The sequence below is a fragment of the Mandrillus leucophaeus genome, unplaced genomic scaffold (genome assembly GCF_000951045.1).
Source record: "Mandrillus leucophaeus isolate KB7577 unplaced genomic scaffold, Mleu.le_1.0 Scaffold733, whole genome shotgun sequence".
Taxonomy (NCBI): Eukaryota; Metazoa; Chordata; class Mammalia; order Primates; family Cercopithecidae; genus Mandrillus; species Mandrillus leucophaeus.
The window spans coordinates 707,062-723,141 of NW_012107953.1; positions in this window are offsets into that span (position 1 = coordinate 707,062).

Consider the following 16,080-nt stretch of genomic DNA (forward strand, 5'->3'; position numbering starts at 1 on the left):
TCCTTTGGATGTATTGTACTTACTCCTACCAAAGGTAGTTCCTATACTTGACCATGGGATCTGATTCCCTATCTTCTACTTAAAAAAAAAAAAAATTGTTCTTATAATAATACCCTGTCTCTTCTGAAACATCATTATTTTCCTCTCTCTCTGTCTCTCTCTCTCTCTCTCACACACACACAGGCACACATCATCATTCCTTTCATTTCATTAGCATGTAAGCAAGCAAAAACAACTGCATCTTAAAATAATCTTTACTGAATAGCCTGCAGACTATTTACCAATTTTTGTAATTGTAAAACTCCTTTAAGACTCCTTAAAATAGTTGTTTATAATCTCTTCTTCAACTTTCTCACTTGCCTTTCTCTCTTTACTCTAAAATGGCTCCATCCTCAGAAAAACTCTTCCCAAGCTGCATTTATCTAGGTCACCATGCTCTTCCACGTTGCCTAATCCAGTGGTCAAGCTTTCAATCTTATTTTACTCTGTCAGCAGCATTTGACATTACTGAGTATTTTCTCCTTCTGGAAAGCGTTTTTGATGGGCTTCCAAGACAACACAATTTCTTAATTTTTCTCCTACTTCAGGACCAACTCTTTTTCAGTCTCATTTGCCCAATTTCTTTTCTCTTTTCTACATCTAAATGTTAGAGAGCGCTTTGGGCTCTTTTCCTATATCTTCTGTCCCCACACACTTCACAGAGGATCTCAACGAGTCCCATATTTTCAAAGGACATCTACAGCCAGACAACTCCCCAAAATATATTTCCAGCCTGGAACTCTCCTCTGAACTTCAGACATGCAGATTTAGCTGATTTCTACTCTTTCTTTTCTCTTACTTGTCTAACAGGCATCTTAAATTCAACATACAACCAACTCTTAATTTTCCCACCTCATAAGTGAGTCATTCCATTCCATTTTGCTAAATAATATCACAAAAATATAGGCACTTATGAAATGTTTAAGTTTTATAAATCCATATAAATCAGGGGCACTATGTAGACCAGTTATCCACTGAAGCAGAGAGAAAAGAGAGAGAGAGAACATGCCAAGAGAGCACAAGAGAGAAATTTAATAGCCAAGAATAACTAAAAAGTGATTCCATTTTTACTGGACACTTCTACTTCCATCCATGTTAAAGTAACATGGGTCATATTACCTTCCTGCCAAGAAGAACTATAATAGCTTGAATAGAAATTTAAAATTTGAGTTTGACAGCATTGAAGTTGAATTCAGTGAGGACTAGAGGGACAAAGATTCTAGCGACAGGAGAATGTATTGAGGAAAGCCCAAATTCACTGAAGTCTTTTCTCTCTAGGCATTTACTGAATCAAGGTATGATATAGCAGTATATGCCAAGATATATGGGACATAGAAGTCAAACAGGAAGTTGGTGGCATACTCCTGCTTAAGGAGGCAAAAATTTGAGTTAGGGCTATCAAGAGAGCACTGCTCAATAGGCCTATGTTCCAGAAAAAAAGGAAGTCCAGGTAAGTAAGCCTGAATTTCTGCATGAAATGTTCCCTCAAATCACTTGCCAGATTTTAAGCTGTGAGTCTTCAGAAAAAGGGTCACCAAACCAACACTTATAAGAGGCTAATGTTTGAAGTTTTACAAAGCTAGAGAGATAAAAATTGAAGTTCAGTGTTCATAAGCAAAGAGGGACTCTTATAGTTACTTCAGGCTCTCCATTGAGACTCTGAAGAGCTCAGCACTGCAAGTGAGGAAAAATAAAAAGGAGAGAAGCCCCTAAATCTAGCTCCACCTAGATCAGTGGGATTTGCCCATACTATGTATGCCTACCAAAAGAAAAGCAAGTCCTCTCTGGAGGAAGATATCGTCCAAGACACACAAGATTTGTCTTAGACAATGTTTGGTAATAAATTTAAAAATTACCTGGAAGGCTTGGAAACAACACCTTAAAATACCAAAAATCAAGATAAACAATAACAGTGAGATGATCTAGATAATATAGACAGTTATCAAGGTAGGAATAAAATACAAATTTTAAGGCAACTATGATTACTACACTCAAAATAGATTAAAAGATTGAGGATTTCCACGAAGAATTTGAATATAAGATAATCAAATGCACATTCTAGAAGTGAAAAATACAATAATCAAAATTAATTTAATAGACGGATTTAACAGCAGAGAAGATATAGAAGAAGTAAGGTTTCTAAACTGGAGGATAGGTAATAGAAAACATCCACATTGAAATGTAAGTGGAAAAATACATAAAAGTTCAAGGGGACATAATTTAAACACTGAAAAACTCTAACGTGCATCTAATTTGGTCACCAGAAGGAGAAAAGAAAAAGGATAAATCAGACAAAATATTTGGAGAGACACTGCAGATAATTGTTTCAACTTGATGACTATTTCAAGCCACAGAGTCAAGAAACTCTACTAACCAACAACAGGATAAATCATGTTTAGACACACAATAGTGAAACTGATGGGAATCCAAGATATAAAGAGAAACTCTTAAAAGCTGCAGGAGGAGGGCAAAATCACTAGAAAGGAGAAAACTATGAAAAATGAGAAACGATATTTAAAGTGATGAAAGAAAAATAAGTGCCAACTTAGAATTCTATACCCAGAAAACATGACTTTCAGAAATAACAGTGAATTTAAATCATTTCCAAGAAAACTAAAGCTGAGAAAATTCACTGTAGGATATCTAATTAAATGAGATACTAAAAGGAGTTCTGAATAAAAGCAAATGATAGCATGTGGAAGGACAAGTAATGCAGGAAGTAAAGATTATCAAAAAGGGTAGATAAGTAAATAGGTTAGCAAACCTAAATGAAATTTTGGCTGTTTAAAACAATAAGAACACTACTGTGTGGAGTTTTAAATACAGAGATTATTAATTATTTGGCAACAATATTATGAAAGGCAGATGGTGGTGAGAGTGATAAATGAAATTAAAGTTTTTCAGGTCCTCTAAGTTGTTTAGAAAGTGGTAAAAAAAATATATTCCAAGGTAGATTCTAATAATTCAAGGATTCCTGTGGCAAATTCAATGGTAGCCTCTAAAATAATTATAAAGAATCCTAACAAAAGGGGGAAGTGGATTAAGAGAAAAAAATCTTGAATAAACCAAGAGAAAGCAAGAAAGGAGAGTGAAAGGAACAAAAACATATGGGATACACATTAAGAGAGTAGAATTAAACCCAAGTCTTTACTAGAGTCTCCAGAAAAATATCTAATCATTTCCAATTCATAATCTCCAATAAACTTCCTACCATCCATCTAGGGCATTCCATCCCACAGCTGTGCTAAGACTCTGCACTCTCTCTCTCTGTACCCCCAAACCATCTCTGTAACAGCTTCACCTTTGAAATCATGAACTATGAACAGAAGTTAAATAATACAGGAACAGATGAAAACAAAAACACCATAGTAATGGAAGTGCAAAAGGAAAAGGAAAAACTAAACTTCCTTCACAACTGCACCCACCACCACAAATTCCTCTCCCTTCATGATATAGATAAATACTGCATTTTTGCTTCCTTTACTTTGGGAGAAGCCATCTGCTCCTCTATCTTCACTCCAATCTGCTCAACTGAGGACAGCTTTCATTCCAAACCAAGAATAATAATTCTCCCTCCTTAAGAAGAGGGGAGATAGAGGAGACTGCAAACATTTATAATGCAATGTCATTTTATATCTGCCCTACTTCCATAGTCTCTTTTTCATTCCTATTCCCCAAAGCCTACTATATGTTCCCAATACCATGAAATTAATTAGTGTAAGCAGCAGCTTGTACCCCACAAAAACCTGGCCAGGGGTGGGGCGGGGGGAGCGGGGCTATTTCTGTTCATTGAATTTCACAACTAAAGAAAAGGAAAGGGGTTACTCCCAATATCCATGTTTTAAAAGAAGGTGAAAGAAGTAACTGAAAAGTTATAGAATATGAAGTCACTTTTTAGCTAGAAGAGAATTGTAATATTTCCAGTACAAAGAAAAGTATTTGAGGTGGTATATATTTCAATTACCCTGATTTGATCATTGCACATTGTATACATGTATCAAAATATCACATGTACTCCAAAAATATGTAAAACTATGATATATCAATTTAAAACATTTAAAAAGTAATTTTTATGTTCTCTGACCTATGACCTCCAAAAAGTACTAAATTTCAAATGAAACTCCTAGGTGGAATCTGGGCTCCACCAGTTGACTAGTTTCATGACCTTGGGCAAAGTGGCCCCACACATCTGAACCTCACTTTCTTCATCCATGAAATGGAGACAATAAAACAACTAAGTGAGGGTAGAAAAAAAAATTTGTAAAATACTATGCCTAGATTGCAATATGTGTTCAATAAATGGTAACTCCTCTTCCTTTGCGTAGTTTGGTCAGTATCTGTTTTCATAAGTGAACTAACTGGATATGATTTTTTAAATTTGTGATGTCCAGGATAGCAAGGCTCACACAATGCTCTGCTTCTCCTCCATCTGTCTGCCAACTGACATTCTTTGTTGCTAATCTAAGACCAAGCCATATGTTCTCCGTATGGGAGACTCTTTCCTGCCCAGGTGGGGAAGCAGACACAATGATCTAATAAGTCTTTTCTGTCTCACTAGGGCAAGTCTTGGGAAAACTTCCAAACATTGAGAGGCTCTGATGAGACACCACAAGCTTGGGCGACTATGTTGTTCATCAATTTTTTTTTTTTACTTTCTTTTTTCCTCCCCTGATACCCAAACCATGTTTCAATCCTGTCATTACCTGTTTCCTTGTCTCTGTTTAGTCTAGCAGACAGGTCAAGACTCTGAAAAAGATTTCAACATGGGATGTCTGTGTGATGTCAAAGACAGTATAGATGAAAATTATACATTAAGAATTGGAGAACTGAGTTGAGTTAGGCTCTGATCTACAAATCCCAAACCTGCAACATTCCAGCCAAAGGAAATATGCCACTTTGGAAAAGGATGTTAAAGGTAGTCATAGAGGCAGTGACATTAGGTGGTAAGAGTTTAATGCCACTGTATTCAACCAGAATTAAAATGTACGAACGGAAATTTTTGAAAAGAAAAAACAAATGCCACAGTAGTAGAAAGTACAAAAGAATGCAGGGAAAAGACAAAATTATATTCAGAATGGAATGAAAGGAGGAAATAGCACATGGAGAGTAAAGGTAAGTATTTGTTCCCTGGGTCACAAGTAAGCAGTGTTAGCCTAGCACATTAATGTGACCCACAGCAGACTGTGAGAGAAATCTCTCAGATGCCCTTGCTATTTTGACAGTTTTAGAAAACAAAAATGAAGCTTTCACTTTATATTTTCTTAATATTGTACTCTTTTCATCCTTTTGAAAATATTGGAAAGCTCATGCTTAAATAATCCTGCAAAGTTAATTTAATTAATAGTAAAATTCAGGAAAAATTTGGGACATATTATTAACAAAGTAATTAATTGCAGATTCAATATGAGTGTGAGTAACTACATTGGCCCCTTGTTCTATCCAGCTGCCTTCTACTTTCACAATGTTTAACTTAATTTTCATTGTTTTAGCCCACATGTATGACTTAGGTAAACTACCTATAATCTCTGAGCCTCAATTTCTACACTCACAACACAGTAATTAAAACCTCTGCCAGCTAATTGTCTCATAGGGAGTGTAATAGTAAAAGCATTTTTTCAAAGTGGTTTACCTCTTCTAAGGAATTACACTAAGGAGTTGATTATCACACAGAACAAGCAGAGATTTATGTATCCATTGAACTGACTTCCTGCAAAGCGTGTGACAGGCCTTGACCTCAAACCATGTGACCTGTCTTTGAATATGTATCATGATTTGGATTTGTATTCTGTATGCTAACTGGTCATTATAATCTCCTTAATTATACTCACAGAGAAAAGATTTTTTCAGAAAGACTGAAAAATCAGTGTCAGTTTCTCAGATGACGCCACCACAGATCACTAATAACTTTATCTTCCTGCATGCACGAACCTGTCCAAGGAAGCTTCCCATCATCATTCCCAGGTCTTTTCACCATACGCTAAGTTACATTATGCTACCATGTCAAAGAAATACACAATTAACAAGAGTATATAATTAGAGTTTATGCTCTGTCCAGACCATCTTGACGTTTCACACAGGTAGGGACAGGCAATACATGTTCAAAACTTGCATTGCATCTAGGAGGCATGCCACAGATCTTAATATTTTCTGCTTTCACATCTCCAAAAAGAAAATTTAACAGGAAGATGTCTGTAGCATGTTCAGTGACATGACTTTGAATTTATCTGAGGCTCTGTTCTTTAAGGAAAGCATTCCTATGACTGTTCATGAGTGTAGTAACAAAAATTACTTCTGTATTAGGTCGGGAGCTCAGTGTATTTACTATGTACTTCAATTTGTGTAGCTCTAGGCAGCAGGTCTCTACAAGGATTAAAAAAAAGTGAGAGAGATCTGATATTATATTAAAGTACTTCATTTCTTTCCCAAATTAGTTCTTTTTCTGGAAGATAATGCTGGACAGTTATCCATGTAATACTTTCATTATAACAGAATGGCGAAGAATTACATTAGCCTCAAAAGAGATATGAACTGGAAAGGTCATTTTTGTGATAATGGAATTCATCAAGGAGACTGGGGAGACACTAGGAAAAATTCACAAAAGATGTCATTTTTTTCCTCACTGTTTAAAATTTTTTTCTGATTACCAAAAGAACTTAGGTCTTTATAAAAAGTATACATTTTAATTCACCTGGAACCATGTTTTTGGTTTATCACTGGTCTCACTAAAAAGATATTAGGTATTTTGGTCTAACTGTGAATTACACTGGCTCATCAAGAGGACCTGAATATTTAACATTTAGCAAAGAGGGTTCTCCATCATGTTTGATTTCTAACCATTTATATCCCAAAAATAGCTTTTCTTTTCCAGGCATGAAAGTAGATCTTTGTGGGGATGTCCCAATCCTTAGGGTTCTAAATTTACCTCAAATCTTTCAGGTTCTACACTTAAGATGTCTTAAACCTTAGAAGCCTACATCTCACTTCCACCTTACAAAATTTTAAATAACATTGAAAGCAACATAAGTTCGTCTTGCAGAGCTTTGGTTGGGCTCTTACAAATGACTTATCACAAACACAGATCACTTTGAGTATTTTCAGGGTTTTCTTAGTCATTGGCAAAGCTCAATGATGTTTTACTAAATATTAAACAATTTATAAGTACTTGAGATAGATTCTCTGTTCTCTCCACATCTAACCTGCAATTATTCCCTCAGTTTCAACCTCTGTTGAGCCTTACTAGCTATGTGATCTTGAGAAAACAATTGAACTTATTTGACTCAGAGTTTTCACCTCTAAAATGGGAAGGATCATTTTCGCCCTATCCATCTCATAGGAATTTGCAGTAAATTATATGAGATTATGTAAAACTCAATGGTGAAATGTGAATTGTCACTTATCAAATGCCATTATTCTTATTTTTCCTTTTTTTTTCTTTTGAGAGAAGAACTCCACCCACCCCATTTCTAAACCCATTGTATTTTATTTAATAAAACAAATGATGAGACATATGTCCTTCCCACTCTCAGATTAAAAAAAAAAAATTCTTCTCTGCACTTTGGGGGAAAAAATTCCACACACATTTTCTGCTATGGACAGAAAAAGTTATGCCCTGCAGCTGCCAGCTTGACTTGGAGTCCCTGTAATATCAAAGCAGCACCAGGGATGTCTACAAATTGAGTCAAGGTGAGTTTGTGGAGTCAAGCAAAGGGGAAGAGAGATGCTGATGAACAGTCTTCCATCATCTATTCCCTTCTCAGTCACTCCCTTCTCACTCATCACCAGCTTTCAAAGAGAAACAATTTTAATGTAACATTCTAGAAATGCCCAGCACGTTTCCCAGGAGAAATTGCCCTGCCATCATTGTTTGCTGCTCTGTGCTTAGAATCATTTGATGTGGGCTACTTTCTGTCTACCAGCCAACAAAATAGAGTCAGCTTCTGATATTCCAAAATTTCATTAGGAAGTCATTTGTTCACAACCTCAAAATCATCTGCCTATAATAATAAGAGTAAATAATGCTTAGGTCTCCACACAAACCTAACAAGCCCATGTTTAACCTGAAATACCATACATATGAAAAAAAATTAGAGCAAAGCAGGGCAAGAATTAAATAACATAAAATTGGACAAAGCAAAAATAAATTAGTTGCATCCTGCTTTTTGAGGAAAACTAGGTTTATTTAGAGAGAAGAGATAGATCAAGTTTTAGGAATTCCGAAAGAAAATTGAAGATAGATTCCAGGACTCTCAGGTTTTAGTGACAATGCTGAGTTTTTGTTGTTGTTGTTTTTGTTTGTTTGTTTCACATAAAGGCTACATAATTTCTTGATGGTGATATGTCCACTCACCCTTATGTAGCTTTTGATTATGGTCATTTGAGAGCCCACAATTGAGACATGCATAAGGAAACAGAGAAAGAAAAGGCAGACGAGAGAGACTTTACAGAAGGACCTGGCAAAAATTACAAGACAAATGCAATACACCCATGTAACAAACCTGCACATGTACCCACTGAAGCTAAAATAGAAGTTGAAAAATAATTACAAGACAAGGGAAAAGAAAAGTTAAAATAAACGCATGAATATATGCGATGAAAAACATATGCCAGAAGTGGTGTTGACTGTGATCTGAAATGAACAAAAGCAAATACCAAGATACTTGTGAATTGGCAAAGACAGATTAAAATCATGACATGCACCAACTACAAGAAAAGAGCATCCTTAAATTTCTTTTGGAAGTCAGAAGCAGGCTGAGAATGAGGGGGATCTGAATTTGAAGGGCAAGGGAAAAGGGCCCAACAGCAAACTGAATTCAAGGATGTTTGCAAATCAAGTTCTTATCATTTGGGGAGTGCCTGCACTTTAAGGCATAAACAATATCTATGCGGGAGACTTGAAAAGCTGCTGAGTGCTCATAAATATATGTATATCAAAATAGATGTTGAAAAGTTAGGATGCTCCCACACATCTTAAGAATGTTTTACACAAAAGGAACAGCAAGCATGCAGAAAGAGTTTGGTAGAATAGAGTGCAAACGTATTAACCATTAGGCCAATAATAGCGTCTAGCATTGTCGATTGTCATGAAATGTCTTGATAAATTTCAGTGGTTAATAAAAGGATATTACCACGTGATAACTGATGGTTTTATACCACTATCTGACTGGACTACAAGATGCTGAAACAGCAAATCATTTTATGAGCACTCTAACAAGCAAGCACTAGAAGCATACTTTCCAGTACTGAGATTTTAAGGGTAGATACAGACTACCTTGCACAACTCCTGTGCTTGACACAGTTTCCCATCAAGAGGGCTGTAGCTGAAACAGCATGGAACCATTATGCGTTAGAGAATGCGATAGAAAAGCCAGGGCACTAACAAAAGAGAGGAGAAACAAAGGAGGTGGCATGACATCAGTCTGCCCATAGTAGTAGTAGAAACACCATTTTAATGTCATGAAAATTCTCTGCTATCTGTAAGTCATTTCATTTGTGTTATTTTACATAGTTGATAGTTAACAGCATATTAGTCAAATATTATACATTAGTAAGAAGCAGTTGTTAAGAATCCAATGATTACTAAACATTAATAAAATATTAATGCAATATGTCTAATGATCACTAAATATTAATAAAATATTTAATCCAATATGATTTACCAAGTTGCACTATCATTATCTTGCAAGAAAATCTGTATTGTCTTTATGAAAAGAATGAGTCATGTTTAACAATTAAATTCAGTCTAGCATGCTTTACAAAATTTACATTCTGGCTGATAGGATTGCAACAGATAAACAAAACGCATCACAGGACAAAGTGGAAAAATACTTTTTAAATACCTGACCCTACAAACAAATATAATTATTACAATTATAAATAATGAAAAAAGTTGTTATTGTGCTTTTAGGAAATTGTATTGTTTGGAAAAAACATAATGAGAAAGTAAAAAGTGATAATTATTACTATCTCATACAAATAATATTGCATTAATATTAAATTATAAATATTATAGTAGTAAAAATAATAATTGATTTAATTGCTACTATGTGCCATGCATTGCACCTTTTCCTGTAACTGTTTTATTGCTCATAACCACCCTGTGCAAAAGATGTCACATTTTTATAAATGAGGAAACTAAAGCTCAGAGAATAAGTAATGTCACTTAATCAGGGTGAAGTTTCAAATCGAGACCTGACTGAATTCAAGGACTGAGCTTTTTCTCTCATGCTATATAGATAGGTACAAATAAGACTGCCTTTGAGGTTCTATTAAGCTACTTAGCTCATAAAAACTAGAAAAGTGGAAAACTGAGTTATTCGTTTATTCTGGCTATAAAGATAACTCATTTTAAGCAGGAAGAGGCAGCTTCCATCTCAGATGATCAGACACTGCCTGGGGAAACTGCTGCTTCTAACCTTGAACCCTTGATGCTACCACTCCTACATCAGAACAAGTGGAACAATCTTGCCATTCCTAAGACCACGTGACCCAGTGGAGCTAGAAGGATCGGGGTACAAACCCTAACTCGGCTACTTGCCAACTTTGTATCTGGGAAAACATTATTTCACATTTCTGAATTTCAATGTTCTCATCAAAAAGCAAAGAAATTTAGCACAGGCTTTTGGGCTTGTCACAATTTTGAACATGTTTGAAAAGTACCTCAACAGTTGTTGGAACAAATTAGGAGAATAATGAACTAGGACTTTTATTCTTTCTAAAGCTGCAAATCTTGTGAAGGCTGAGGCCAAGGACTAAAGAATGACCTCAGCTGGAAATGCCCCATACTGTGTAAGGTATCCTCTGTTAAAGCTCACTCACAGAGAAAAGAAAAGGGGGACTTAAACCCAAGGTGGGACTCCTATACTAGCAAATGAGAACAAACTGGCCCACTTCGTCTAGCCTGCTCAAACAGTTGGAGCTGGAAGAAGTTGGCAGTTTGAGCTGACAGCTTTTTTTGTCTTTATATTATTAACTGGCTTCCCCAACTGGTTGTGACTGTTTACTCTCTGAACTGAGTTTTTTCAGCAACATCTCAGGCAGACCTGCAGATCCCAGCCCTATCAGCAAATCCATCACTGGATTCGTTGTCCCTTCTTGATACTTTAATTTTCTCAGTCATATAAACTGACCAGGTGTGGTGCCTCACTCCTATACTCCCAACACTTTGGGAGGCCGAGGCAGGAGGATTGCTTGAACCCAGGAGTTCGAGATCAGCCTGAGCAGCATAGCGAGACCCCTGTCACTACAAAAAATACCAAACAAAATTTTACCTAGTGGCGCATGCCTGTAGTCCCAGCTATTCAGGAGGCTGAGGTGGGTGGATTGTTTAAGCCCAGAGGCTGAGGCTGCAGTGAGCCACCATGGTGCCACTGCACTCCAGCCTGGGTGACAAAGCAAGATCCTATCTCAAAAGAATGATAATAATATAAACTTAATTAATATGCATAGAATACATCTGTTTTATGTATCAAACGATATCCTCCTGCAACTCAAAGAATTATTTTTGTTTGAATCTTCTAAAGTGCAAATAGTGTTACTATTTCCAAACCAACATTTTCAAATTAACCTTTCAGGTAATATTTTCCCACGGCAACACAGGAAATAAGACAATAAGCAAAACTAGAATTGCTTTACCCACATTCACTTCACAATTTCCCCAAAACTCATTATTTTCAAAAAGGTAACAGTTACACAAAGACTGAGAATGATCTATCAAATATTTGCCATCAAATATTCCTAGTTTTATTGTCAGAATGGGGTCAGCCACAAGGTTTATCCCATAACCCAGTGAGTTTGGAAAACTATAAAAAAGTTTTAAAAGTAAGAATCAAGGTAATGAAAGAAAAATCTATCTCAACATAGAAAACCTATGTTATATTTAAAAGACATAGGAGTCACTTGTGAGCCTACATGAATAGAAGGTGGCCGAGTGTGTAAAACCTTGTTATCGGATTGAAATGAATGGAATGCTGGTCTTAGGTCTGCCTTCATTATTGGCTTCTGAGAAAACTCGCAGACCTTGAGTACCTTTTATTGAGTTTTCCTTAATTTTAAGAGAGAAAAGTTGAAAAACTGCGATCTGCCTGAACCTTGCCAGAAGCTTCTTCAAACCATTCCCATTTTTAAAATGAGAAACTAAGATGCAGAAATTTTGAATAAATTTAAGCTAAAATAAAGACAGCAAACCCTGCCCTATTTCCTTAGAAGTTTGTTCTGGAGAGGGGGAAAATGTATGCAAAAGCTTTTGGATAAGTTAAAAGATGTATTAGTATGCAAAAGTTTGCTTCTATTAAAAAGAAAAATGATCTTGAATCATAGAGGGAAGGTTTCAAGATAGATTTTTTAAATGATGCTGAAATATGCTTTGAGGAAAGGATGTGGGAATTTCTAAAAAGAAAATTATTGAAAGCTATTTCAATAGCTTTGGTGTGGTTTAACTGCTCGTAGAAGACAAGTTAAACTATATGACTTTCTGAAATTTCTCTGAGCCTAGAGTCTTTGAAATTTAACCCAGGAGCTTTCAGACAAGATAGTTCTCTTCTTCATTTATTGACTCACTTGAAAAACATTTGATGAGCATCTACTATGTGCTAGGTCCTGTGCACAGTGCTGGGGCATGCAATGATATACATGATGCTGTAAGACAACTTTCCTGACATACAGACTCTCCCAGAGAGGAGCTTGCTACAAGGACAGGGCAAAAGTGAATGGCTAAGTAAGCACAGCTGTCTTCATTGTGTTTGCACCAGTCTGTTTTGCAGCTCATTCACTCTCGCCTTCCCCACCCCGCTTTGATTATCCCCCACTCAGAAGTGGCCTGTCTTACTAGGTGGTTTAGTCCCATCTATCTCAATTTTCTTCTGCCCTACCCCAGTCTACAAGTATAAGAGAGAAGGACATGCAGCTTTATCATTGCATTTCTAGCAAATATTTAATTCAAAACCATCCTATTGAGGGAAAGAGGATTATAGTTTAAAAAATGACATTTGTTGGCTGGGCATGGTGGTTCACACCTGTAATCCCAGCACTTTTGGAGGGTAAGGTTGAAGGATTGCTTGAGCCTAGGATTTCCAGACCAGCCTGGAAAACATAACAAAACCCCATCTCTACAAAAAAAAAAGTAAAAAATTGACCGGGCATGGTGGTGTGTGCCTGTAGGCAAACTGAGGTGGAAGGATCATTAGAGCCTGGGAACTCGAGGCTGCCTTGAGCTGTGATTATGCCACTGCACTCCGGCCAGGTAACAGGGCAAGACCCGGTTTCCAAAAAAAAAAAAAAAAAAAGAATGACATTGATATTTATTAATATAAATTTATTATTCTCTAAGGATACAGGATAGAAAATAAGGTGGAATGAAGAGAAGATACTTATATAGATGTGAGAGACAGTTGATGAAAGATATAATTCTTGGTACTCTTTAAATCACACCGATATAAACTGTGCTCTTATAAAGCCAGCCCTTTACCCTTTTTCCTCAGGGTGCCAAAACTAAGTGCCAAACAGCTGAGGCTCCATAGATCTTTGCCTAAGCATCTTATACCAGTCCCCTACATCATCTTGAATGAATGTACATTTTTTAATGTTATCTAGATTTCTGTTTCAGTGAAAGAATTTTACTTCTTTTAGGGATCCTAAAAGTATACATTTCCATGATTTAAACTGAAGCTATCTCAGGGGAAACACAATGTATGCACCATTTAAAAAAAAAAAAAAGTGTTATTAAAATTCTGTTTGCCCCTTGCCTATTCAACTACCACCCAATTCAAACCACACATAGACATAGCCTAGGTCTATACCATTTGAATGGCAAGTTAAAAATGCTAAGAGACATCTGGATGTTTCCAAGGATCCAAGTGTTTGGCATTATGTAGACAAATACATGGATGACGGCCAGGTTGTTAAAATGCTGGAGATGGTTTATGAAGACGCCTTCTCATTACCCAAAATATTCTACAAAGGGCAAAATATCTTCACCTCAAGTGTTCCTGTGGAGACTACGTAAAAAGTGATTTGGAGAAAAGATAAAGGGGCCTGTCTTCCTGTGTAGTATCAGATACTAGCCCAGAATAAATGCTTTTGGCTAGTCCAATAGGTAAAATTATCTGCTTCTAAATTTCAACGTCTGGCATTTCTCCACTGTAGCTGACCTCATAATACTCTATTCCCTGAAAGGCATTTCTTTCCTCATTCAGCTTTCTCCATTAGCCAGGCAAATACGGATAGACCTGATCCTGCAAACAGGTTTCCTAAAAGCAAAGACAAATATAAAGCTTTAGTTCATTAGCATTAATTTTTTAAATTTCTACATTTGGATGAAATTAACCCTATTTGCAGCATAAAACTGACAAGCCCATACAGACTTTTAGCACCCCATTAATCTTACTTTGTTAGACTGGGGCATATACCAGCCCAAAACTGGAAATTTGATTAGCTGGTCCCATGCATTAACTATCTCATTGGTATGGCATTTTAAAATATTTTCCAGATATACAAAGTCACATTAGTTTTTTTCAAGATCTAGATGGGGTTAGCAAAAAACATACCAAACAATCTCCTGCTCATGAAATAGTTGCACTTCAGCTCCCAAAAAATGGATTTTCTCTTAGGGATTTTTTTTTTCACTGATAAATAATAATCTTGAAGAGGGCTATGCAGGCTGAACTTTGATTTATGGTAACCTTTCAGCTCAGGGCATTTTTTTTCCCCTAATCCTCCAGATTTATCAGGATCTAGTAAATTTTTTTTTCCAGTGGCAATTTGATAATAATTTTCAACTTTATACAATACTCTGGGGTTCTCAGAAAATCCTTCTGATGGACATGAATCCAATTGGAGTCATTTTGAAATGGATAGTCAATTTATTGGATTAGTTGATAAGGTGATGAAAATCTCTTTTAATCAGATGAATACTTTTAATGAATCAAAAAGAGATTTTTCATCCATCTCTAACTCATTAAAAGCCTTTGTAAATCTCATGGAACGACTTAATGGTACATTTTATGTCCCTTTCTTCTTTTGTGATTTTTAAACAGCTTAGCAAATTGTTCATAGAGAAAACTGTGTATCACAGCACAAATGCTTCAGTGCAAAAGCTAATGCAGCCCCTTGCTCCCAGGGAGTTGGCCAACCAAGCCAAAATCAGAAGGACACCAAAGCTAATCTATTTTAAATTTTCTGAGACCAGAAAAATAAGTTGTAATGCACAAGGGCATTTTCTCCTGGAGTTTTCACCTGAGATTTCTATCTCTCCTCTCCTGTCCACATTAAGCAAAAAGAATAGAAGCGTGGCCTGAGGCAAAGCAAGGCCTTTTCTTCTAAACTCCTGAAGAGTGTCACAGTTGGTGAAAGCAGCTGATTTAACAGAGTGACTTACAACAGATATATTCACCTGAGGATTCTTTCAGTTTCTCAGCAAAATAACTGGGCAGTTAAAGGCATATGCCCTTTTTTGCTATTCTGTTCTTTAACTGATACTAATTTGCCAAACACTTTTATAGAAACCAGTGTTACCAACAACTATTTTCATTCTATTGGTATTCAAATTAGTATTCACTACCTTTCTTCTCCTGTACCAGTCTGGTATACACTGGTACTGTCGCTAAGAAACCTCTGCTAGGGCCTAAGAAGCTCATAGCTAAACGAGCAATCTCAGTATAGTCAGGAATCACTTAATGACAGTTATATGTTCTAAGAAATGCATCATAGATAATTTTGTCATTGTACAGTCATAGAGTGTACTTATACAAACCTAGGGGGCATAGTCTACCACATGTCTAGATTATATGGTATAGCCTGTTGGACCTAGGCTACAAACCTGCATAACATGGTACTGAACTGAATATCGTAAGATAATTGTAATACAATGGTAACTATTTATGTATTGAAATATACGTAAACATAGAGAAGGTAAAGACATGACAATTGTAATCTTATGGGACCACTATAATTAATATGCCCAACATATTGTTGACCAAAATGTTTTCATGCAGCACACAACTATATTCTGAAAAGGTAGCTACATTTACTTCAAATGGGAACAAGGAG